The sequence below is a fragment of the Centruroides sculpturatus genome, unplaced genomic scaffold, assembly GCF_000671375.1.
Source record: "Centruroides sculpturatus isolate CEXI.00-Female unplaced genomic scaffold, Cexi_2.0 scaffold771, whole genome shotgun sequence".
Taxonomy (NCBI): domain Eukaryota; kingdom Metazoa; phylum Arthropoda; class Arachnida; order Scorpiones; family Buthidae; genus Centruroides; species Centruroides sculpturatus.
The window spans coordinates 91,472-103,730 of record NW_019385869.1 but is presented as its reverse complement, the minus strand read 5'-3'; the positions used below and the strand labels follow the sequence as shown (position 1 = coordinate 103,730).

General features: G+C 33.9%; 2 pseudogenes; both read right to left on the bottom strand.

The window, feature by feature from the left end:
• Positions 1-6,769: 6,769 nt before the first annotated feature.
• LOC111642637 lies at positions 6,770-9,635 on the bottom strand (annotated as a pseudogene).
• A 947-nt stretch (positions 9,636-10,582) lies between these two features.
• On the bottom strand, positions 10,583-11,777 carry LOC111642636 (annotated as a pseudogene).
• Between the last annotated feature and the right edge of the window lie 482 nt (positions 11,778-12,259).

Here is a 12,259-nt window from a genome sequence, read left to right as displayed (position 1 = left end):
TATATTTAGTCAGAACAGATAATATAGACTTTTCAACTGAATGAAAGGAGAACGTGTCTACTAGAAAGCAAGTGAGAATTTCTCGAAGCATTCGAAAGAAGAACAAAGAGACAGAATTTCTAGAAACAAACATCTGACATTATTTATTGCAGTCATAAATTGTAACAAACCCTGGTATCGGAAACTTTTGTACTTACAGTACAATAGCATTTCCATTTAGCAAATTTTTATTACAAGTTCTCCCTCCATCTGAGAATTGATAATTACATGAAAGTGTTTGGAAGTTCTTTCTAAATGCTTTTATATGTAAATAATTTTATAGAAATATGAATAACATATCATTGTTTATGATTGCTGACTATAACATATATATGTTTACAAAAATTTATAAAATTCAATATTTGAAAAAATCAAAAAAACTTTTTTGTATAAACATTCGATTAATCTGTTATATGTTACATATACAGGTCTATTTTCTCAAAAAAACTGCAGCTTTCTAAATCAAAGTAGAGATAGAATATGGCCTACAGTTTACAACGCTACTAGTTTGGGAGGGTGGTTGAATTTTGTAAATCTAGATCAACACACATTTGTGCATCGATGGTGTATATTTGATTTTGTTTGTGTTATTTATACTATTATAATAACAGAGCAGTATAATAAGCGGTTATTATCTTATTATATGAATGATTATACATGTATTATTATTTACGTATTACGGAAGTATCACAATAATCCGGAAGTACTTTGTTTTTTAGAAAGACTTATGGCTGGATGATTCTGAAAAAAATGTTTATAAACGTAAAACAGTATGAATATACATATAAATTTACTAAATTCAGGTAAAAATAAATCAGAATAACAATTTATGATTGTTTCTATATGTTTGTAACTGACAAAGTATCTCCGAGAAGACATGGCTTTTTGCTTGAAATTTCCCACCCCACAAACCCGGGTCTATGCTTATTCGTTGAAGGATAGTCAATTAGCTATAATATACCAATTACAGCTCAACAGGCATGTGAACGAAGGTTTGTTTCATCCAATAAACAAAAGAAGGGTGTTCCATAGATATAACAATGGGAAGGAGGAGTTTTGTACAGACTGTAACGATCTAAGCTTTGATTTGCTTTCTTGTATGTGTCTTTTGACTGTGTCAACCAATGTTTTGTCACCACCTCCAAACCATAAATATTTTGTGAAATACCATCCTTTCCCATTGTAAAGAAATTAGAGGCAAGGAGGCAGATTATTGGCTGATAAAATTGATAGTCAACTTCTTTTACACTGTAGTTGGTTACTTTCAGTCTATGTTGATATTAGATCAACGAATGAGCCACCTGTGAAAACAGTGGAGCTCAAATTTTCACTAAGTGCCATCCCTCTCAGGCTACAATCATTGAAATATGCAAACAATCGCTATAAAATTGCTTGTTTCTATTGTTTTATTTAGCTATAATTAGCTAATTTATTCTTAGACAGTATTTAGGTTAGTAAACATTATTTTAGAACTGTGAATTTATAAATTATTTGGGAAAGTGAACATTTTCCCTCACTGTTACATAATATGAGAAATATGTAAACAATCGCATGCAAAATTGCATAGTAAAGTCGATTATTGTAGAAATCGTCAAAATAATATAAAAATAATGTTTCTTATACATTATCGCTAAGAAAACTTGGGTGCATATACTTTTGGGATCAAACTGATCCAAGATCACTTTGATCGTACAAATCTTGTATACAAACGAACTACTGCGATCCGATTGATCTCTATTTGCATATACAAACGGCATCTAGGATCAACTGGATCTCGATCAAACTAATTCTAGTGGAGGGTAGGATCGTTTGGATCGGATAAAAGAGATTAAAGATGGCGGCTTCCATGGTCGAACTTAAGCTTACAGTAAATAACGAAGAAATACGTTTAATTGTTGACAAGGAAACAACACATTCTAGCTCTTCAACCTTCAAGCCAAAAAGTAAAGACCTGTAATGGATTACAAGATTTATTAATGAAAAATAAATATTGGTTTTATTCCCCTTTTTTCAAAACCATGCAGTTTTATGGTTTTGAATTAACAACAGAATAAATTATTATGCATAGTAAGTCAACTGCTGTTTTATTTTGTCAATTTACTTTACTATAAGGGTTGTGAAGGTCAGGGAAAGTCATGGAATTTAAAACAAAAACTTGAGTAGGAACCATGTATATATTGTATCTTGCTTTCTTGAAAGAGAGTACATATTATAAAATGCTGTTTCACAACTATTTATGGTACATACTACATCAAGAAATGACGTACAAGGGAGACAAGAACAATTTTCACTGTACTGATTAGCTTCTCATGAATTTCCCCTGTTTATATTGAGAAATTATAATGTTATTGAGCTATAATGTAACAGATTCAGACAAAGCAAAAGTTTAACACNTCCCCTTTTTTCAAAACCATGCAGTTTTATGGTTTTGAATTAACAACAGAATAAATTATTATGCATAGTAAGTCAACTGCTGTTTTATTTTGTCAATTTACTTTACTATAAGGGTTGTGAAGGTCAGGGAAAGTCATGGAATTTAAAACAAAAACTTGAGTAGGAACCATGTATATATTGTATCTTGCTTTCTTGAAAGAGAGTACATATTATAAAATGCTGTTTCACAATTATTTATGGTACATACTACATCAAGAAATGACGTACAAGGGTGACAAGAACAATTTTCACTGTACTGATTAGCTTCTCATGAATTTCCCCTGTTTATATTGAGAAATTATAATGTTATTGAGCTATAATGTAACAGATTCAGACAAAGCAAAAGTTTAACACAATACTTTAATTTATTTTAATTGGTTTTAATATACATAATTTCACTAATGAATTTAGTTTAGAAAAATATGAATTGAGGAGCTGATTAATTTATTCTGTATCTGTTTGCTTGTGACATTATTTCTAACATTATCTGCTCTCTCTTTAAATATCCCATTTCTTGGTCTTGTTTATATGTTATCTCCTCTGCCACATTTTCTTCTACTTCTGTTATTTGCACTCCATTTTCTATTCTCTCTTCATCATTACTCCATACTGATTCATCATTCTGTAGAACACAAATGTTATGTAAAGTACTGTACAACATGCAGCTATAAGTTCTACCATTAAGTCCATGCGAGTCATATCTAAAAACGTCAGCCTTCTAAACCGACCAACTAGATGAGCAAATGCTCTCTGAATAGCCTGTCGACATGATGAAAACTTATTATTAAACATAATTTTAGAAGATGATAAAAAAAACCATTGTCTCTGTAGGGCACTATTAAATGCTTTGAACGTTGGTATGCACCATCTCCTATGATATGAAAATCTGCATGTGGAAAGCCATCACCACTGCAAACTCTGTGATACACTTCAGATCTCTTAAATATTGTGCAGTCGTGAACAGAGCCAACTTCACCAATGTAACAATCAATAAAGCACAATTTCTCATCACATACTCCCTGTAGAACCAAGGAGTGAAATCCTTTTCTATTTGTATATGCTTGGGGTTCCTCTAAAGGGGCCTTGATTGCTATATGCTTCCCATCTAGACAGCCAATAACTCCAGTAATACCATATTTCATAGCAAATGTCTGAGCAGGTATCCTTGCCTTTTGAGCTGAAGGCCAATTTATAATATGGCTTTGTGTATTCAGAACATTTATAGCTCTAACAATTCTCATCAGGCATCTCCACGCAGTCCTCCGACAAACTCCAAATCTGTCTCCAACTCCTCTGTAATATGTGTGAAAACAGAGTAGTACACTTAGTACAGAATTATCTCAATCAGTAAAATTATCGTTTTGCTTACCTGAAAGATTCTTGGTTGGCAAGAAGCCACAGTGACATTAAAAGTTGCTGGTCAACTGACAGTGCATTTCTTCCTTTTCCTATTACTATTTTTTTTTATTGTAATAAAATGGGAACAAGATCCTTCAGTAAATTTTCAAAAGTAAGTCGACTTACTCGAAAGTGTTCTTTAAAAACATTTGGCCTATATTTTAATGCAACCTCTGAAACATAGTTATTTTGCATACTGATTTCTTTTTTTTTCTTACTTTTATATTGTGTTAAATAAATAACCAAAATTAATTTTTTTTTCCTCGGATTCTGAATCTAATTCCGATAATATTTCTAAAATGATTCCTAAACTTGCCACCATCTTCGATCCTACTCGTATACTTTCCGTCATGACAGAAGCTATCTGTATCACGTGACAAGGACTGATCTGATTTTACAGATCGATCTGTACAAAACGAAAAGTATATGCACCTCTTGTGTTGAATTCGACCCTCAGATGACTCATCCACTCCCCTCCTTGGAGTGTAATTAGAGTAGTAGTGTAAATAACGGCAATGCCTTCTCACTTGATTNGTTCGGAGGTGGCAATTGTTTGAAGGTTATTTTATATGCATTTTTATTCAAAGAAAGTTCCTGAAAAAAAAATGAGCGCTGTTTGAGGAAGACGTTATCGGAGGTTCGACAGTGTATAAAAATTTCATGTTTTATTTATGTCAAGTTCACGTTTTTCGTGTTAATTCTGTGGACATGTTCGTTGAATCTAGCAGTTTAAACACGAATTTCGAACGGACAATTTATGATTTTCAAGTATTTATCAATAATTTTAAATTCATGATAAACAAAATACAAAACTACTGTAAACTGTAATATGACTTTGCTAGAAAACAAAAAACAGACTGAATGTAACGTGAATTTGAAGCGAGATACCACATTTGAAACAATACTTGCATCCGTAAAAGTGCTTTTCCTGCAAAACATCGTGTTTTTGATAGAAGAATGCCAAATTTTTATAAAAATTCTGTATATGAATATTTTTCATTAGCTTATTATCAGAAAAAGGTTTTATCTGTCCTACATGCTTGAGCCACACTACCCCCTGGAGTTTGTTATGAAGAGAGAAATAATATATTGTAAACAAAGACATTTTACACCCTGAGGCTCTAAAGAGGTGCAGTTTGTTTAGTACAAAAGACAACTTATATTATTTTATAAAACCTGCAAATAAAGCCCATTGATTTATTTTTATTTTTACGGTTTTTTCGAAAATGAACCATGTAAATATTATTGTAAATTTGTGATTTATAGATAAAATTAGATCAAATGTGTTTAGATGAAAATAAAATAAAAAATAGTAATGCAACAAAATATTCAACAATCTGTACAGAACGATTGATATAGAAATATAAGAAAAAATTAGGCTAGACAATTCTGTTATGTTTTCCTCTAGGACTTTATAATTGCAAGCAGGTGTTCCAAAGAACTATTACAGTAGAGCATCGATTATCCGACTCAATTGGGGACTGGGGTTGGTCGGATAACTGAAAAGTATGAAAAAATCCATTATTAGTGTAGTATATTATATCCCATGTAATTAGTATATTAGTATATCGCTATTAACCTACTTTGCGTTGAATTTTCATCGATGTTAAACCTAACAATTTTTTTTAAAATAATAGTCGTCACTATTGTATCGTTAAAAATTATTTTTAAATTATTTTATTGCTCACAAAACAAACAACCACTCATAATTAGAAAATTAAGTCTCCTTTAAATACTGGCCTCCCTTCAATGGTCAAGTCAGTGTTGCCATCTAAAACACGCAAAAATTTAACAAAAATAATATTAAAGTAGCCAAGACATAGCCAAATATTGTAGCGCCACATCACTAGCGGACATTTGAATTTGCCGACTAGAACACGGTCTGTTAACTAAGGTTACGGTTAATCGGGGGTCGGATAATCGATGCTCTACTGTATTATAAAAGCTTTTATATGTATATTTTTACACAAATACAAAAACATTTCTTATATCACAATAATACTTACTCTATAATAGTTTCTAGCTTTATATGCTGACATGAAAAGCTTTACAAAACACTCTTGCAAAAAATTCAGAATAATTTATAATACACCATTTTACAAAATAAATTTCTAACAAACTTTAGTATAAAATTTCGTTTATCTTATTATGTTATATTTTAAAATTTACTTTCACCTTTCAAATAATAGTTTCTAGCTTTATATGCTGACATGAAAAGCTTTACAAAACACTCTTGCAAAAAATTCAGAATAATTTATAATACACCATTTTACAAAATAAATTTCTAACAAACTTTAGTATAAAACTTTATTTATCTTATTATGTATTATTTAGAAACTTATTATTTTTTATGTAACAAAATACTGGCAAAGAGACATTTGATACAGGCTTCAGTACAGATACACAGCTGAATGACCTTGAAAACAGCTGATTGTGGATTTTCGAGGGTTCTCAAACTACGCCTGAGGGGAAATAGGTTTTCTACACATCAGAACTAGTTACTGTAAATACTTGAATGTATTTTGTTATCTTCTAATAATTTTTATATTAGTTTCTTGTTATTACTTATATACTAAGTATAATTTCACTAATCTATCATTGTTTTTTTGTGTTTTACAGGAAAAAATGGCACAAAAAATTAAAAAAAAATTTAATACACCAATTTATGAAATATATTTCTAAAACATTTTAGCAAAAAACTTTATTTCCTTTATTACGTATTTGTTTACGACGAAAATGGACTGTATACAAGCACACACAATAATTGCACTATTAAAACAACTTTATTAGTTTCGACAAGCCAAAACACTCATACAATATTGCCCGGACTCCTCGAATCCATTCCACAGCCAAGATGGTGACCACGCCCAATGAACATCACCAAAAAACGTGCGAAAAAAGCGCCCTCTCACAATATCAAAAAACTTTCCAAAAAATAATAAATAATAATTTACACATTACCCCCAGCCTTGACACCTGCAAGGTATCAGTTACACCTGTAGCTGGAGCGAACCGACACGCAATAAATCTCTTCAGCGCAGCTAAAAATGTTGGTGTAGATAGGTCACTAACCAATTCAAGGTGTACAGCCTTTGTAGAAAAACATACAAATATAGCAACATAGCACTTTGAAGATTGAACACCTCTTCCACCTCGTAACTTAAACAAATAAGGACCAGCATAATCTAATCCAGTAATAGTGAAGGGCCGACTGGTTGAACTGTAGGCACTGGTAAATCACCCATTAACTGAGAGGCAGTTCTTCCCCTGGTTCTTACACAGGTGGCACGCTTATATATAATATTACGAACTACACTTCTTCCGGACAATATCCAAAACTGCATTCTAAGAATACTCAAAAGCAACTCTTGGCTAGCATGTAAGTAAACTATGTGATAGTACGTTATAATAAGATTCGTTACATGACTCTTAGAGGGAAGCAAGACTGGATATCGTCGTGTTTCAGGAATATTGGCATTCTTTATCCAACCTCCCACGTGGATAACACCTACAGCATCCAAGAAGGGAGTCAACTGAATTATTCCACTGTGAACGCTTAGCTCCTTGCCTAATCTTAAACAAGACATCTCCTCACTAAAATATGATTGTTGCACAGAATTAATTATTGACATAATGGCTATTAAGAATTAATAGCCATTATGTCAATAATTAATTCATTATGTTAATAATTAATTAAAATAATAATTAATACACAGAATTAATTATTGACATAATGGCTAATAAATAATTTTTATTATTTATTTAATGACATAATGGCTGTCTTTAGTTCACTAGTAGTTAGAAAACCATTTAAACGTTTTTCTGGAGGGTTACGGCAATTATGCAGAAACCACAAACATAATGATACGACGCGATATAATCTGGACCATGAAGAAAACCTTTTAAATATTCCATCTTCAACTTCACAGATAGCCGCCCTCAAGGTATATCTTCTCATCATCAACAGATTTTTCATTTTCAGACCAAATTTCAGGATTAATCTGTCTTAACCAATCTGGTTCTTGGAACCAAATCTCACAGTTAACTAATTCAGAAGGAAGAAATCCTCTTGTTGCACAGTCTGCAGGATTATGACTTCCACCAACGTGTTTCCATTTCACAGTAGGAATTGCGTTCTGAATTTTTTCGACTCTATTGGCAACAAACGGTACCCAACGATAAGACTCAGACGAAATCCATGCTAATACAGTGGTGGAATCTGACCATGCAAATATGTCACGTATGGGAACATCAAGATATTTCAATATGGTTTGCAATAAATTAGCCAATAGGACAGCAGCACAAAGTTCCAACCTGGGAAGAGATTGTACCTTGAGAGGAGCAACCTTGGTTTTGGATGTCAGTAAAGTGACCTTTACGTCAGAATTATTTGACATAGCTCTTGCATAGACTACAGCACAGTAAGCCTTCTCTGAGGCATCGCAGAATGCATGGATATCAAGGACGTCTAACTTTGGAAGTGAAACAAACCTCGGAATCTTTAAGTTCCCAAGAAGGGTTAACTCATTTCGAAATAACTTCCACTTATGCTCCACTTCAGCAGAGATGGGCTCATCCCATGAAAATTGACACTTCTACAACTCTTGAATCAGAATCTTTGCATATACAACACATGGAGCAAGCCAGCCCAAGGGATCAAAAATTTTTGCTAAATCCGAAAGGATTTCTCTTTTGGTATAGCCTGCTTGCTCATCTGAATATGGAATAAAAAACCTGAAACAATCCTCCTGAGGAATCCAATTGATTCCTAAGATCTTGATTCCATTATCCTCTTGAAGCTTTACTGACTCAGAAGAGTCTCTTAATTCCTTAGGTATCTTCTCTAGTACCGAAGGGTCATTTGAAGTCCACTTGCGTAACACAAATCCTCCTTTAGTCATCAGGGTTGTTAATTGGTCGACTAGCAACTGACACTCCTCGGTGCTTTGTGCACCTGATAACAAGTCATCTACATAAAAATCTCTTATAATAGCCTTAGAGGCAATGGGAAAATTGTCTCCCTCGTCATCTGCAAGTTGATGAAGCATCCTTGTAGCCAGAAAGGGTGCGGGTGTTGTGCCATAGGTAACTGTAACAAGTCTATATTCATGAATTGGATCACTAGCATCATTTCTCCAAAACATTCTCTGAACATCTCTATCCTTTTCATTAATCAATATTTGTCTAAACATTTTCATTATATCAGCAGTAATGATGATGGGAAAAGTTCTAAACTTCATCAAGATTGGGAATAACTCTTGTTGAATCCTAGGGCCAACCATTAAAATGTCATTCAATGACACGCCTGAAGAAGATTTCGTCGATGCATTTAAAGACCACACGTAACTTCGTAGTCATGCTAGATTCCTTCATAACTGGATGATGCGGAATATAATAGGAAATACCGCTTGATCCTGACTGATCAACTAATTCCATATGGCCTAGCTCTATGTATTCTCGCATGAACTCCTTATACAACTCATATGTTTCTGGTGTTCGACTGAGCTTATACTCTAAAGCCTTAAATTGTTGTAATACCAACTCCTTAGTATAGCCCAAACACGAGGGGTTCTGTTTAAAGGGAAGTCTCACAACATAACGTCCACTCTTATCCCGGTAATGAGTATCTTGAAAATGATGTTCACATTCTTGGTCCAACTCAGACATTCTCCTTACCTCTGGGACAGAGTCCAATGCCCAAAATTTCTCAACTAACTCCCTAATGGTCAATTGAATATTATTCACAGAGAATATAGGTTGATTGATGGTATGGAGAAAGGCAGTTCCCGCAATAATCCAGCCGAGTTTGGTGCAAACAGCAAACGGCAGTGTCTCCTTTCTCCGTATTATATCTCCCTTTAGCATTGTAAAGAAAACATTAACACCCAGTAGAATGTCAACTGGTCTTATTTAAAAAAAGAATGGGTCAGCCAGAACTAGGTCATTAAAATTGTTCAGAAGATGTGGAGGGAGTACATTAGGAACATCCGACGTTATTTTTTTAATCACGAATGCTTTTGTACTAAATTTCAAGTCTGAACTAAAATGGGGGGTAAAGGTCAACTCTATTTCACCAGAAGTCACAGCATGGAAAGATCCCAAGCAAGAAATCTGAACATTAGTACTGCTTTTCGCCAAACACAGTTTATTGATACAGTCTTCTGTTATAAAGGATGCCTGAGAACTGCTATCTAGTAAAGCTCGACAAGTTACGAAATTTCCAGATGTGTCGCTTACCTTGACTAGAGCACTACAAAGTAAAACCTGTTTAGTTCTTTTAAGACCTACTCTGATAGCACGCGAAGAATCAAAAAGTTTAGCACAAGTAGTGGTAGTTGGACTCGATAAATCATATGGCGTCGATTGGAAGGGAGGAGCATCAGTCAAGGGTGGACTAAATATCTTCCCAGAATTCAGAGGTGAGGACACTTCAGAATCTCTACTGATATGTAACATGGTATGATGTAATTTGCCACATATTCTGCATCTGCTTAAATTCATGCAGTTTTTAGCTTGGTGTCGAGCAGTAAGGCAATTTTAAAGCATAGTCTATTCTTTTTAACCATATCTATCCTCTTCTGAGCGCTCAACTGTGTGAACCTTGAACATTTAGATAATGAGTGCTCATTCTTACAAAGAAAGCAAGTATTACTACCAGATACCAATGATGTCACTTGGATACGAAACACTTCTCTGTTCCTTAGGTGGCAACTTAATAGCTTGAAGGGTTCTCGCGTGAGCCATTTACAGCCTGGCACACGTATTTGTAAAATCTAAGTAACTCGTACAACATGGAATTCATATAAAACAGAATAATCAACAGTGTTATAGGGGGGTACACTGTACCCAAAATATTCATTTATTAATAAATAGCAACCTCAAAGATTTTGTTTTGTTAGTAAAAACATACCACTACAATTCCCTAAATTTTTTCGAATCTAGGGAAAAATCCCCAGCTCTCCCCACTCAATCGTCTTGCAAATGAGACATAATAATATATATTCTAAGGCTGTATGTTGTAACAATTAGAACTGTAATTAGTCATAATAATTTCCGGTAACTATTAAATAATAAGCTTAAGCAAGATCTCTAGCGTGCCCAGCTCATCCTTCTTTAAGGTATGTTCCCACCAACTCCTAGTATTTTTATCAAATTTTTCCGTAATTAAATAAACTATTAGCATTTCAGAAAACCCGGTAATATCCTGGTCAAGCACACTCAACGATCGGACGCATTCATTTGTAATATCCACAGCTTGTAATATAGACTGAGATGAATCAGTGATACTCGGAATGGTTATTAATTTCTTGATCAAAGCATTTACCAGCTCGCATTTATTAGAAAACTGCTCGCATAAGAGTTCCATTGCAGTTTCATAGTTAGAATCCAATATTGGAAGTGACTGTATAATTTTCAAAGCATAACCTCTACAAGATGATTTTAAATATTGTAATTTCTGACAATTTGACAGATTAGAATTATTGTCCACACTAGCCTTAAATAGATCCTGGAACGGTAACCAGTCCTCAACATTTCCACTAAAGGTCGGAAGGGACAATTTCGGAAGTCTTACATCTGGTACCTGTGATTTTAAACTATCGGCATCACTTGTGGAATTAACTCTTTGTTTAGAGTTTTTCCGTTCTACCGTTAACCAAAGTTCATCAATAGTCTCCTCAATAGATTGCTGTTCCTCTATATACATTTCGATTTCCTTATTATTACATTGCGAAAAGATCTCGTGAAATACATCATTTAATTCAACTCTGTTTCTTAATTTTAGTTTGGAAGAGTTCTATTTAGGTATCGTCTGCGACCTCAACACCAGCACTTATCCTTTCCCTAAGCTTGGTAGTGTTGGACTTAAGGACTTTCTTTTTGGTCAACGCACACTTAAGACCCTCCATAACAGCAAGTAATAATAAAAAGCCAACTCGCTCAAGCGTATTAAATCCTATTTCTGCGGAATTAATCCAGAAAAGGTGAGCACCAATGCACGTAGGAGAAAGTTTCCAAAGTTTCCAATCCAGCAGAATATGCTACACGTCCATTACACCATCCGTTGCACCTTCCGATACACCATCCGCCTCGACAGACCAAATGTTTACGATAGAAATGGACTGTATACAAGCACACACAATAATTGCACTATTAAAACAACTTTATTAGTTTCGACAAGCCAAAACACTCATACAATACTCTCCGGACTCCTCTCGAATTCATTCCACAGCCAAGATGGCGATCACGCCCAACGAACATCACCAAAAAACGCGCGAAAAATGCACCCTCTCACAACATCAAAAAATATTTCTAAAAAATAATAAATAATAATTTACACAGTATTATTCAGAAACGAATTATCTTTCAAATGACATAAAAATTTAAACGG